The 12,567-nt window shown below is 44.0% G+C and overlaps 1 protein-coding gene across 2 annotated transcripts in view; it reads left to right on the top strand.

The window, feature by feature from the left end:
* The window catches only part of GPRIN3 (GPRIN family member 3), a 31,775-nt gene that overhangs the window by 8,878 nt on the left and 10,330 nt on the right, over positions 1-12,567 (top strand). Inside the window, exon 2 of one of the 2 annotated variants that reach the window (XM_087738122.1) lies at positions 6,307-6,486. The exons of the other annotated variant lie outside the window; for it this stretch is intronic. The gene's annotated coding sequence lies outside the window, so the exon portion shown is untranslated. The remainder of the gene's footprint in view (positions 1-6,306; positions 6,487-12,567) is intronic. 2 annotated transcript variants of the gene reach the window in all.

Genomic DNA, 12,567 nt, shown 5'->3' with positions numbered 1-12,567 from the left:
TAGCAGAACAGTATTTATCCAGTTCAAAAGATGCTCTTAATATGAAGGGCCTCAGGGGAATATTGCTTGGAAAATGTATTTTCATAATAAAATGACCTATTTTAGAATTACAGTTTTCCATGCTGGAGGAGGCAGGAAGGTGGCAGGAGGCTTGTCAAAGACATGGACAATAAGCATGCTCACACTTTCTCCCTAACGAGAGGAGGAGTGGACTGAATGTATGGCACATGGGTTTTTTTTCAGCTAGGTTCCTGCATGCAGGCTATTTGTATGTGTCTGTTATCCAAATGAACATGCCTGTAGGAATGTGAGCAGACGTTTCTATCAGCAGCCAACCCAAACATGCAGATGACAGGGAGAGAGCCCACACAATGTCTGTTTGAGCTGCTCCTCAAAAAGCCTTAGGAGAAGAAAATAAAGTAAAAGGAGGACAAAGCTAATAATAGTTTTGTTAAGTATCTACCAAGAAAGCAAGCTTCAATTACATTACACTTCTAATACTATGATCTCAAATAGCGAGCTGTGTAACAAGCGTTATTTGCTGTTACTCATCAGTTCCATCTGCACAGATGCTCCAAGACAACCCATGTGTTGTTGCTTCTCCAGTAGCAGAGCCTGCCTTCTCGTGACTAACGAATCCCACCTACTCAGCCTCAGTTTGTCTCATCTTTTGCCTGTTGAAACCTCTCTTCTTTTTCAATGTGATTTATAATCTGACTTCAGCAATCAAATTAGTATTTAACTACCACATGAGTTCAACTAGTTGGTAATCAAAGCCACACCTGTTATTGTAAAATCACATCAGAGTCAGTAGCTAACACGCTGCTCAGAAAAAAACCTTAATTAGATGGGTGAGATTTGACCCTGCAGGTAAAGGCTGTAATTCCTTTGATGCAAACGCCATCAAATGGAGCTGCTGGAGGTATCCAACCAGGGATATTAAATTGATATGAAATTATTCCAAGCACCATAGTTGCCATTCTGACATGAAGCCAAATAACATCATCCTTTCAGTCATCCAGTCTCAGGCAGCTGATTCAGAATGAATTTACGGCAGGTGAGGTAGAGATGAGTGGATAGAATATTTAGCCGTGGTACTTCAGCCAGCCAGTAGCATGCCCTTTGAAATCCTTGTCCTCTACAGTCTTTAGTGATGGTCCTGAAATACTCCTGGCTTGTACAGAGCAATGTTTCCACCCTAAGTGGCAGTTAATGATGATAATGAACTTCCAAGAGTTAAAAGTTTGATTGTACCAGTGGCTTCTGCAAATCTGGAACTTGTCTCCAATGTACTTTGCGTGGATGCAGTGCGCTGTGCAGAAGGTTTCGAGCCCAAAGTTTTCTATGCAATAGTTTGCTGTAATAGCTTCCTATCATTGAATTTAGGAAAGACCAGAGTGGCAGAAAATTTGCAGAGAAAAAGACACTGAATAGGTCTTATTGTGGCCTTCTCCGTTCTGTGTCTGGTTGCAGAAAGGAGTTTTCTGATCACTTTTATGCAGTCTTCCTGATGCTTCTTTAATCCTTTTTCTGAGTGGTTAATGATTCTACTTCTCATATCTTGAATGGAAACAAGAGTGTAAAAGTACTGGTTTTCTAGCAGACCATATGTTGGCTCTCACTAAGATTTTGCACAGTGGGTTAAAGACATTTAAATATGTTTTGGGGTGGTCCTGTTAGCTTAGTTTTGGAGAGCATTTTGAAGAAGAAATGTACTTGAAAATATATATTACCCCTTGAATTAATGCAGTATTCTTCCATCTCTCCTTCCCTCTCTTGAAGGCTGACTTAGGGTGTTGCATGTGGGATTTCATCCATGGGCTCCTGAACCGAACTCCATGACCAGGATTTAACTGGGATAAATCTATAGTCACCTAGTCTTGATTTGAAATTCTTCACTGCTGACAGTTGAAATGGTTAATCAGTCATATACACTTAATGACTAATTCTGCTTTTCTTGAGAGAGGATTTCCTGTTTGTGACTGAAAAGAGGGCAGCCTTTTGGAAAATAGGCTTTCCCCTTCTACAGGTATGCAGTTTTTTAAGTCTATTTGCTTTCTTTTTTTTGCTGCTTATGTCCCTATACACAGAAAAATACTTTCTGTATAGTCAGAGAGCAGCTTTTTGAATAGAGTTTGCTGTTAGTCACCCATTGAAAGAAAGAGACCTAACAGATTACCAAAAAAATCAGGAAATTGAAAACATACCCATCAGAGGCTTAGAAAGACAGAGCTATGCTTACGACATTCGAGTTGAGCGTGCAACGTGAGGTAGCAAGAGGTAAGAATGTGGTCACCATCACAAATGTTTAAGCAGGGGTAAAACTGTTTTTCAAAAGGATGCTACACCATGGTGCAAAACATGGTTTAAAAACATCCATTTCTTGTGAACAGTTTCCTGGCCTTGAGCTATATTAAGCTGTGAAATGGTCTGGCAAGGAGAACAGAGTAAGAGACAGATGGGGAATCAGTGCTGGAAGAGCATTCAAGCCTATGTCCAGGAGGCAGAGGGCCAACAAATTTCTGTATCACATGGACTAACCAATTTACTGGCTCCTGCACGTTGTCTTTTTTCTGACAGAGCAGCTCTCCCCTTTACTTCTTACCTCCTCCTGCCTTCTTACCAAGCCAGAATTCACTCAGGTGTAGAGATAGGTCAGCCTCATAAATGGAATAAAGTCATTGAGTCCACAGGAGAGAAGGTTGGTGTTCCCAGCATCAGCATTTAGCCTCATTTTCCAGTTCTGTGGGAGAAACTTAGGACTGTGGCACACTAACCTTGAAATTCAACAACTGAGCAACTCGGTCAAGTTGCTGCCCAGAGAGAAGACCAGGGGGCTAATGAATTTCCAGGGATTGCAGCTTGTCCCTTAAAATAAAGGGCAAAGCCCCCCCACACTAGGAGAAAAGAACGCATTTTCTGTCCTCCTGCGAAAGGAAAAGGGTGAGAGTTTTGAAGTGGTGATGGGGGATTTTCCAGCCCATCTGCAGTGCTAACCAAACATCTGTCTCTCTCGAACCACCTCCTGTGGCAGCCTGCATTTGCAAAAATGTTTTTCTCCTGTTGACTTGGAGTAGAACAAACGCAAGTGGCTGCCCACGCCTGTGGTTTGGAGTTGTTAATAAATAGATGAGGGAGCAGAGAGAACAGAGCTGAGGTAGTGAGGATCAAGCTGTAGTAATAACCTGGACCGTGCTGACCAGCAGCTGAGCAGGGGTGGCGGGAAAGGTGCGGGCTTAGTCACCTTAGTGACAGCCAAGTTTCTCGGAGTGGGGCCTGAGTTTTTAATAATATGGTTACACAAGGAATACCTGGTAAATTACTCTTAGTTTCCTAGCTCTATATCCTGGACTTGCTTGATCTTCTGACCCAATCTGCCTCTCTGTCCACATGCTTCTTCCATTTGTTCTTGGTGCCCCCTTGCTTAAGCACACAGGCTACAGGTTTATAGGATGGGTCATTCAGAACAAATTGCCAGCCTTGCTCTGTGCAAAAGCAGCAGCTCACCTGTAAGAAGAAAAAAAGGTAATTGAGTGGAGTCGCTTGCTCAGTATCTCATTGCCTGCTGCCCTGTTCACACTGGATGTCCTCCTCTCTGTTGTCAAACTTTCATACCCCATCCGATCCCATGCCCTGCCTGAGCTTTCTGAAGAGTGAGAGCATTAACAGAGCCTTTTCCAAAAGTGCTTCCCTCCTTGTATGAATGCTTGGAGATCTGCAGTGGTTGCAAGTACTTTTCTTGGGTGGATGGCCTTCCTACGTCAGTAACATCCTTTGCTTGTTCAGCTCGAAGGTGGTGCTTTGGAGGTTTTGTGGGTTTTGTTTTTTTTTCTTCACAAATGCTGGCAGCAGCATATTCTGTACACTTCTTCAGTTTTCTAGCTTGTGCTTTAACAGAGGTACCAGTCTGCTTCACGTCTTTATAGATTCAGGACTTGCTGTTTGGCAGTAACCCAGTGAGGGGACACCCCTTTTAATATTTTTTGGTAATGTGTCAAAGGTGGATCTCTAAAGCCAGATACCTACACTCATGATTGCAAAGAGTTTTTAGCAGGAGATGATGCGATGTAGGAGAAAGGTGTTCTGTAGTTAAATCACTGGTGTTAGTCACTGACTGTTGCATGGTTTTCTCTGTGATTTGCAGCTGTGTTAGCTTCTAAAGAAAAGGCAGAAAAAGTACCAGTTCCTACCTCCGCTCTGTATCTTGCCTGCTTAAGCCATGAAGGTTTAGTATCTCTATGCTCAGATATAGCATCCAGCGAAATGGCAGAATATGTTAGGGCCTTCTGGCATTTCTTGGATAAGAACAGGAACAAAAGGAATTATATTTTCAAAAATATTGAGCAACTTTTGGCTCCCATTGGCTTTACTGTATTTCTGATTATTCAGCACTTTTGAGAGACTTCTTTGACCTCAGTGCCTAGCTCTAATCACCCAGATTAGGCTGGATGACTATCTTTATGTCAGCATATATCAAATTTTATGTGTATATGTATGTCTGCAATCATGTATGTAGGCATAGCTTGTGGTAATAAAAATTGTATCCATAAACAGGATGTCAATAAAAATAAATCGTGGTAGGAAGCCTACAGCGCATCCACAGCTGTCAGATGAGGAGTTGAAGTATCTAGTGCTTATCTTCAAGAAGGTCCTCTATGGAAATAAGCCGTCTTGTCTGGATTTTCATACTGGCTCTAAGGTTGCCATGTGTTTTCTCACTCCTTCAAGCGTGCTTCTGTGCATGAGGCATCTACGTTCAAAGCGAGTCCAGTAATTAAGCCCTAAGCTGTGAATGATCCTTTTTCATGCCATGCCAGCTTCCGCTGCAGCTGACTTAGAAACAAGGACAAAGCTATTGCGCAGCTCCGCTCGCTCACAGCTGTGCTCTAGCAAGGTACAGCCTGACCTCAGCTCACTTCTAAGATTTGCAGGTTAAATATTCTGGCAGCTTGAGCAAGGGCAGCTAAAACTGCTCTGAAGAGGAGTAAAAAGGAACGCAGCCTGATGTGAGGAGCTGGGCATTAGGTGATAAACGCCATAATTGCATCTCTCTTTTTTTTTTTTTTTTTTTTTTTTTTTGAATGCTTGGGGGCATGTTTTGCTTTTGTACTGTGAAGCAGCTGTGTGTAGCTTGAGAAGCTTGTAGCTTCACCTTAAGTGAAGGTGAGGTGGAGGGATAGCTGCCATGGTGAATGCAGGTCACGCTGCCTATGGGGCTGTCTGGTTTGGGCTTGGCCAGGTGGTCGAGGCAGCCAGCTTCAGTAAACCTGAGACTTTGTTAAACCCAGATGTGATATATCTTGTTTGAGCTGTCATTTTAATTAATGCTAATTATACTCATTAACCAATTTGGCAATCATCCTGAGGGATGGTAATTCAAGTCAAAGTTAATGTCTTTTACCAGTGCCTCCCCCAGTGCTTCAGTCACCTGATAAATAAGAATGTAAATATGCCTGCCTTAAATGCAGAAGAAATGAAAAGAAGAGGTATGCCTAGTGTTAGGCTCAGTGTAAACCTTGAACTCTAGCTCTGGAAGATCCCAGCCCTTGACAGGAGTGGGGATATCATGTTAGCTGGTATAAGCCATCGTGGCCTTGCAGAGGTCAAGGGTATGGACCATACATCTGTTGTGGATAAGGCAGAGGTCCAGGTATGGATATGGCTGTGCCATATCGTAACAGGCAAAGCTTTGGCTTCTGACAACTCCAGTAATTGACTCCCAATATTATTATTAGTTTTGAAAGGGTTTACAAAATAAGACGTACTGGGTCTCTGTTTCCAGCATGTTTTATTGAAGTAGTTTCCAGATTTTGCATACTCTCTCTTTAATATTTGCTGTCTTGAGGAAGTATTTCTGGTTTTAGTTTGGTTCGGACACAGATGGGGCTTCCCAAGTCTCAGATACTAAATAAGTATTTGTCTTATGAGCATTGAGATTTTTAAGAATTCAGAAGCAGAGAATGTAATTATTCTTATCCTTATACTATTTTATACATAGTATAAAAAGCTGCAGGCAGTTGGGTACCTTAGTCCCCCTTGTTGGGGCTGGAAGGATAGAAGCACGTTGAATATAAGGAAGAAAAATACATGTTTTGAATAAGCCATTGTTAGGAGACAATTCTAATGGAAGGGAGGATGGTTCCTGCGATTGTTAGTGTGAGAGATTTTTATACCCCTGGGCTGCCTGCAAGGGCAATTCTGAAAAGCTATTACTATCAGACACCTGTGGGATAGACTGCAAATAGCGAGTTGTTCCTAAAATAAGCCGTCGTACAGCACAGCTGTTGGTGTTTTTCTTTGCTGCAGGAAGACGGAGGTGTTGAGAGAGTGACTTGGTGACTGAGTTGGCTTCTTCACCCAGGGAAAGCACTGCAGTCTCTTTGTTCAAGCACATCCACATGGTGGATGGAGAAGACTTAAGAGCCTCTCTTTGTACTGAAGAGCTCTCTGGCTATATAGTGGATTTCAGGACTCAAAGTTAGTGAGGTAAGGTTTGGGGGTTGATTTTTACCGATGCTGAGTTGGTATCGGTGCCAGTAGCTCCTTTTTCTCAAGCCAAGAGCCACAACAATAAGTTTCTCTGAATTTTAACTGATCAGATCTACCACGGTGGCAGACGTCGTCTGCAAAGTTTCTCAGATCGTGTCTTTCAAAACCTTCTGTCAGCTCTGGGTGGAGACTGAAGAAAACATGGTTTATGGGTGTAATATTTTACCGACATGTTCCCATCTAACGTTTGCCTTCATTAGGGTCAAGTGCCTGGAAGCCCTCACATGGCTGCAGTGCTATGTATATGGTTAGGCTGTTCCGTCATTTCCAGATATCAAGAACGATGACGTCACTGATTACCTGCAGTACGCGACAAGTGTCATTTTTCCTGGCTTTGCAAGGTGCCATTTAGGATGTGTCATCCAGTCCCTGCTTGGTTAGCCCATCCTGCTTTCCCCATGTCCCACATGCAGTACCTCATCAGTTAAAAAAAAATAATAATGAATGAGGTGCTGGTGTCTGGTTTGGTCCAGTTCCACCAGGTTCAACATTCAACAAAATAAAGCGTATAGCCTCAAGTAAAGAAAAAGAAGAGTCTAAGATGACAGCTTTTCACATAACGGTCCCACTGAAGTCATATCGTAAGCTCATGTGACTGGGGTGAGTAGGATGGAGTCCTTAGCTGGATGCACAGGTTTAAGTCATTGCCCTCAAAAACCATTTACCAGCATTGTAAAGATACCACTGAATTGCTCCGATTTTATCTCTGAACACCAAAGGCTTCCAACCTGCAGCCATTTGGTTTCCTGCAGAGCATCAATACATCAGACAAAAAGTGGCCCAGCACACAGCTCTTCCTCTCGTGTTTTTTTTTTGAGAAGGTGTTTAGCAGGAGGCGGTTTACTAGGGAGATTATTTTGTTCTTTTTACTGCTCTTATTATCACTGAGAGACAGCAGCGGAGCAAAGTGAGAACGTGAAGAAACAGGAAGCAACTGCTGAGGTGGTGGCAGGAAGAAGGCAAGATATTTTTAACTGTTTTTTTTTTTTTTTCTTAAAAAAAAAAAAAAAGCCACAGTGATAGCTCTTTCAGCTGCCAGCCTCTTTATTCACATTAGTTGTGTTTCTGATAGCCAGGAGGCAAGAGCAGACATGGTGAGATCATCATCGTGCCTTTCTTAGGTTAATCACACGCTACGGCAAATTTCTGTTACAGTAATGACTGGTTAGGCTCTGCATCCTTCTTCTCTAATTACATGCCATTTGGAGTAGTCTTTTCTGTTCGGATAATGCATGTAAACGACAATGGATATGTCCTTTGCCAGGTGCCTGTTATGTATAGATCTATTCCCTTCTCTAATACTGAGCCCAGCATCTTCATTAAAATAATATGATATATGAGAAGAACTTAATTTTTCAGATGGTGCGTGAGAGTTAAACATTATCATTAGGTTTCACCTTATGCAAAAGACATTGCTCCTGCTATCAGCTCTTCCAAGGCAAAATTTCCTTACTTTAAGGTTGATGAAAAAAAAAAAGTGCTGTTACGATATACTTCTCTGGGCACCGATAATATGGTTACTCAGCAGCAAATCAGGCCTAATTATCCAGGGTGCTACCACCACTGCTGGAGCTGCTTCAGCCATGGGATGAATGTTTGCATTCAGTGCACTGGGGGAATGTTGTTAAGGAGAAGGTTGTCATGAAATTCAGGCAATTTGCTTTCGAGGATCTGAAAGCACGTTAGAAGTAGATAACATCCTTTGTCCCATAGAGCCACAATTTCCAAGACACACCTACTCAGCAGTAGTTATGTTTTCCTGACCACAGAAAATGTGGGTTTGCTCTTGGTCCAGATCCCAACAGATGGATGTCCACGTAAACCTCACCATCTTAGTTGCTGCTAGTTGACTGGGAGTCTTAGCAGAGAAAGCAAGAATTGCATGGGCACTAAGCCAGCATTATGCTTACACCCTTAAAGACAATCACTCTGCTTTATAATGAAGTCAAGTTGGCACTGTTGTGTAGGAAAAAGGTATTTATTGGTGGCTATTGTTAAACTACTCTCTCGAAAAACAGGGCTTTTGTTTGTCAGCCGTCAATGGTCAAATGCATTCAGTTGCATGAAATGCATTAATGAGGGGTTAGATTTCACCATGCTTTTATCAGACAGAAGATGGCAGGATAGATAAGGAATTAAATTCCCACTTGGTTGATGGGCAATTCAGTTGCTTTCAACATCAAACATGAAAGTGGTGTTTGAAAGGTCCATATGACCCTTGTGTTCACATCCCTCAAACACCACTTCTTGTTTTTACTCGATAATAAGCTGAAGAAAAATAACGTGGCAGTGAGCTATGTGAAATGGAGTCACCCGCCTGATGTGGACATCAGGTTGCTGGTTTCCTCTCATGTGCACGTCAGGAGTGTGCGCGCAGACGTTCCTCCTGAAATATGGCTTACCCTTGAAGTCAGGCTGCGTTTCCTTAAAAGTCACTTCCAGTGTCGGATACTGAAATAAAAAAAAAAATGCACTGATAAATAATGTGGTTAAACATAATAAAATGCAATTAAAAAAAAAAAAAAAGGAAGCAAAATATATATCCCTGTGGGTTTTATCCATATCACATCCCCTCTAGGGTGGCCAAGGATATGAGGTAGGAGTGTCACTGTAGCTTATGCAACTGTTAAAGCTGGCTGCTGGTCGGTGTAGTTGTTGTTTGGTTTGGCTGTTTTCATAAAGCCATTTATCCTCCCCTTTCACCTTGGATGAGAAAGATTGACGGGCTCTTGGCGGTGTTCTGCAGCCAGCCCAGTGTTCAGCAGGGACTTTCGCATACTTACATGCTTCGCCAAAGAAAGCCTTTTAACTGGGTGCTGTAACCCTGGGAGGAGGTGTGCCAAGAGAGAGCCTGTCTTTGCAGCCCCCTGCCGCTGCCCAAGACCCCTCTGCCAGCAGGGAGGGTGCTCGGGAGCACAGCAGAGCATGAGCTGAGCGGGAAAGTAGAGAGGCAGGATGGGGACTTGGGGCAGAGGAGGGGACGGTGTGGAGGTGGTGCACGTTCAGGCTCCCACCCAGCCCGCCTGCAGTTCCTTCCCACGCCACCCACCTCTGACCGTGTGTGGGGCTCTTTTGAGAGATTCCAGAGGCTGCGATTATGTGAGGATCTCAGCTTCCCCCGGAAAAGGCTTTGAATCTGTGAGAAGGAGGTGAGCTTTGAAGGCTCAAAACTTCAAGGGCAACAGATGATGCCACAATTTTTAATTTAAATCAGGAGTTTCAATCTCCTTTCCAAATGTTGATTTCTGGCAATCTTCTCAAGACTGTATTTTCTACCACTTTTAGGTATTGTTTTTCCCTGCTTTAAAGTGTTGGAGCGCAAAGCAACCCCATTTTCCTTCTGGAAACCTGAAAGAGTTTTGCAAAACCGGGGTGTGCCCGTAAATCCATAACTGCTTGGTCCTTACTCCTACAAAAACAAGCTGATCTTGAAGCACTTCCACAGCATGTGCCAGCCCGCTGCCTTTGGCTGTGGCCAGAGGACGGTGACCTCCTCAGCAGAGCCAGCCCAGCTTTGGTGCTGGGGAACCTCTGACTGAAAGTCACCGGTGTGACCAGGGTAGCTGAACGCATCAGGGTACGCAAAAGGATAATGGGATCTCTTGCTGACAGAGATTAGAAGCAAAATGCAACCAGGAGTGAAGTTTACATGCATGCAGAAGATTTATGTCATGGTGCTGCTAACAGCACACGGGCTCCCACTAGGGCTCTGTCAACAGGTGCCAGAGCTGTGCATGGTGGTTGCTGCTTGTCTCCTGGCCAGGGCAAGATGGGAGCTGCCCACAGGGAACACATGGGACACTGGCTAGAACATCCCATCTTAGAGCAGACCTGTGGTTGTACTTTTTAGATGGACATCTTTCTAATTGAACGGTAACTAATTATTCTGCTGCCAGCAGGACAGTAGAGCTGAATCAGGCTTGGTCACCACACAGTATTTATTCAATCTGTGGTTGTGGGCCTGCCTATTTAAAGCTGGCTGCAAATATTCCCACACATCTGTCCTGGGCAACTGCTGAGGTGCGCGCATGTCTCTGGACCGTTTTGAAGTGTTGGGGCAAGGTTCTGCTCAAGCTCACAAGCCCAGACACTCGGATGAGCTTGTCAGCACCGTCCTGCACTGAGGCAGCCATGGGACTTGGACTGGTTTGCCCCCTTTGGCCTGAAGTTGGAGCAGAGGTGTACCCCAAATCTGCTCAGCCCTGCTGGGGTGCATTCTTTTTATACCAGTCTAAAGCTGCTGACGCTGGTACTGATTTTTCTGGCAATCCTGAGGTCATGCTAGGGATGGAGTGACTGATGCTTGCTTCTAAACTGGGATAAACACAGCAATACCAAAATTATAGATAGATGATCCCTTGTGCTCACTGCTGAGTACTTAAGAGAGATCCCCTCTCTTTGAGCCTCTTCTGCAATCTGCTGGGCACTGCCCTTTCTGGACTCCCAGGAATTCAGCAAGAGTCTAGGGAGCACAGAGAGCATAGATTTAAAGAGAAAATGTGCAAGAGCTACCTGCGGAAACAAAATCCAGCAATGCTATCTGCATGCTGCAGGGAGGAAATACTGTAAATGTTAGATTTAAAAATGTATTTAAAATTAATGAAAATTGCTTTGCATCTAGTTGAGTAGACTGTATCATTCGCAGTAAGGTTACTGTGGCCTCTTGGAAGGGTGTACTCAAGGTTTGGTCAAAAGCTCAGCGAACTGAAGGAAGACGCAAAGCAGTTTGCTTTGCTTTGAATTAGATCCAGAGGCCACTGTGCCATTTGGTAGGACTGGCTTAACCCATTGTCTCATCTGCAGGTTGTGGGCGGCAGGTTAAGCTGAGCTTTGTCCGTCTAAAGTGGAGTTCCCGTGTTCTGCACTTTGCAGGGTGTAAGCCTGTGCTTGGCAGAGAGATGCAAGATGAGAGGAGTCAGCAACCAGAAAAATGTATTTCTTCAGCTTGTACAAAATACCACTAGATAAATCTTCAGTAGCTGTCAGGCTGATTGGCAGCTATCTCTTTTTGGCAAAAAATGGTGGTGCATCTTGCACTTGATTTTCCCACACGATTTTCCTTGGTTTATTACCACTACAAAGCAAGCACAAGCAGAGCCTAACGTTTTTCTTAAGTACTTACCCACTGTTTTTCCTTTTGGATTCATTTCCCATTTTTTCCTCCGCCTTTTCCATTTTTCAGCATCATGTCTTGACACCTGTGCAAGCAAACCTGCTAGGCACCGCGGGCTGTGTCGTGGCATCCAGGAGGAAGAGCTGCGAGGTCCGGTGAGGAGCCAGGCTGTGCCCCGAGAACCCTGGCAGGAGCTGGGTTTTCCTCAGGGCTGTTCATGTGGTTCAGTTGGTAGTTTCAGCTGATTTAGTGTTGTGGTGTGTGTTACGGATGGTTAAAAAGTGCTTCTAGCGCAGGTGCTGGGAAGGATTTTAGGAGGGGCTGTGGGGTTTTGTTTGGTGGTATTTGCTTTAATACTAAAATGAGTGGCCTAGACTTCCAGTGAGCAGGCTTGTACAAATAAAGGCCCTTTTCTCACAGGGCATGCATGTGTGCGTTGCCACAGCATTTCATATAGGCCAAATATGCAAAGGGGTTTCATAAATAGATGTGCATTCATTTCCAAAGGTGATTAAAGTGCATCCTTCAGTTCAGAAAATCCTTAAACTCCTGATGGCCAGCAGCAGGAAGGGCGTACAGAGGATCCATGTCTGTGTGTGTGCTAGGACTTCCGGCAGGCCAGAGCCTCCAAAGTGGATCTGGCATTTTTCTAAAGCAAATCGCCTACCCCAAAAAATAACAAGAATAGCTGAAAAGCTTTTCAAATAAGCCCCCACACACCTAGAGTTAAAAACTCCCGAGAAATGTAATTTTTAATATAGTGAAAAATAAAAATAAACGAGTAAGATAACAAGTCTTTGTAGGCAGGCCCTTGCTCCTGGGCAGGGTTGCAGCCAGCACAGGGGCTCCTGAGCTGTCCGAGACTGCCTGGTCCTCTTGGGTCCCCCAGAAATTCCTCCTGTCAC

The sequence above is a fragment of the Nipponia nippon genome, unplaced genomic scaffold, assembly GCF_047370975.1.
Source record: "Nipponia nippon isolate SJK-2023a ecotype South Korea unplaced genomic scaffold, ASM4737097v1 scaffold_6, whole genome shotgun sequence".
NCBI lineage: Eukaryota > Metazoa > Chordata > Aves > Pelecaniformes > Threskiornithidae > Nipponia > Nipponia nippon.
This window is presented reverse-complemented; position numbering and strand designations above follow the sequence as displayed.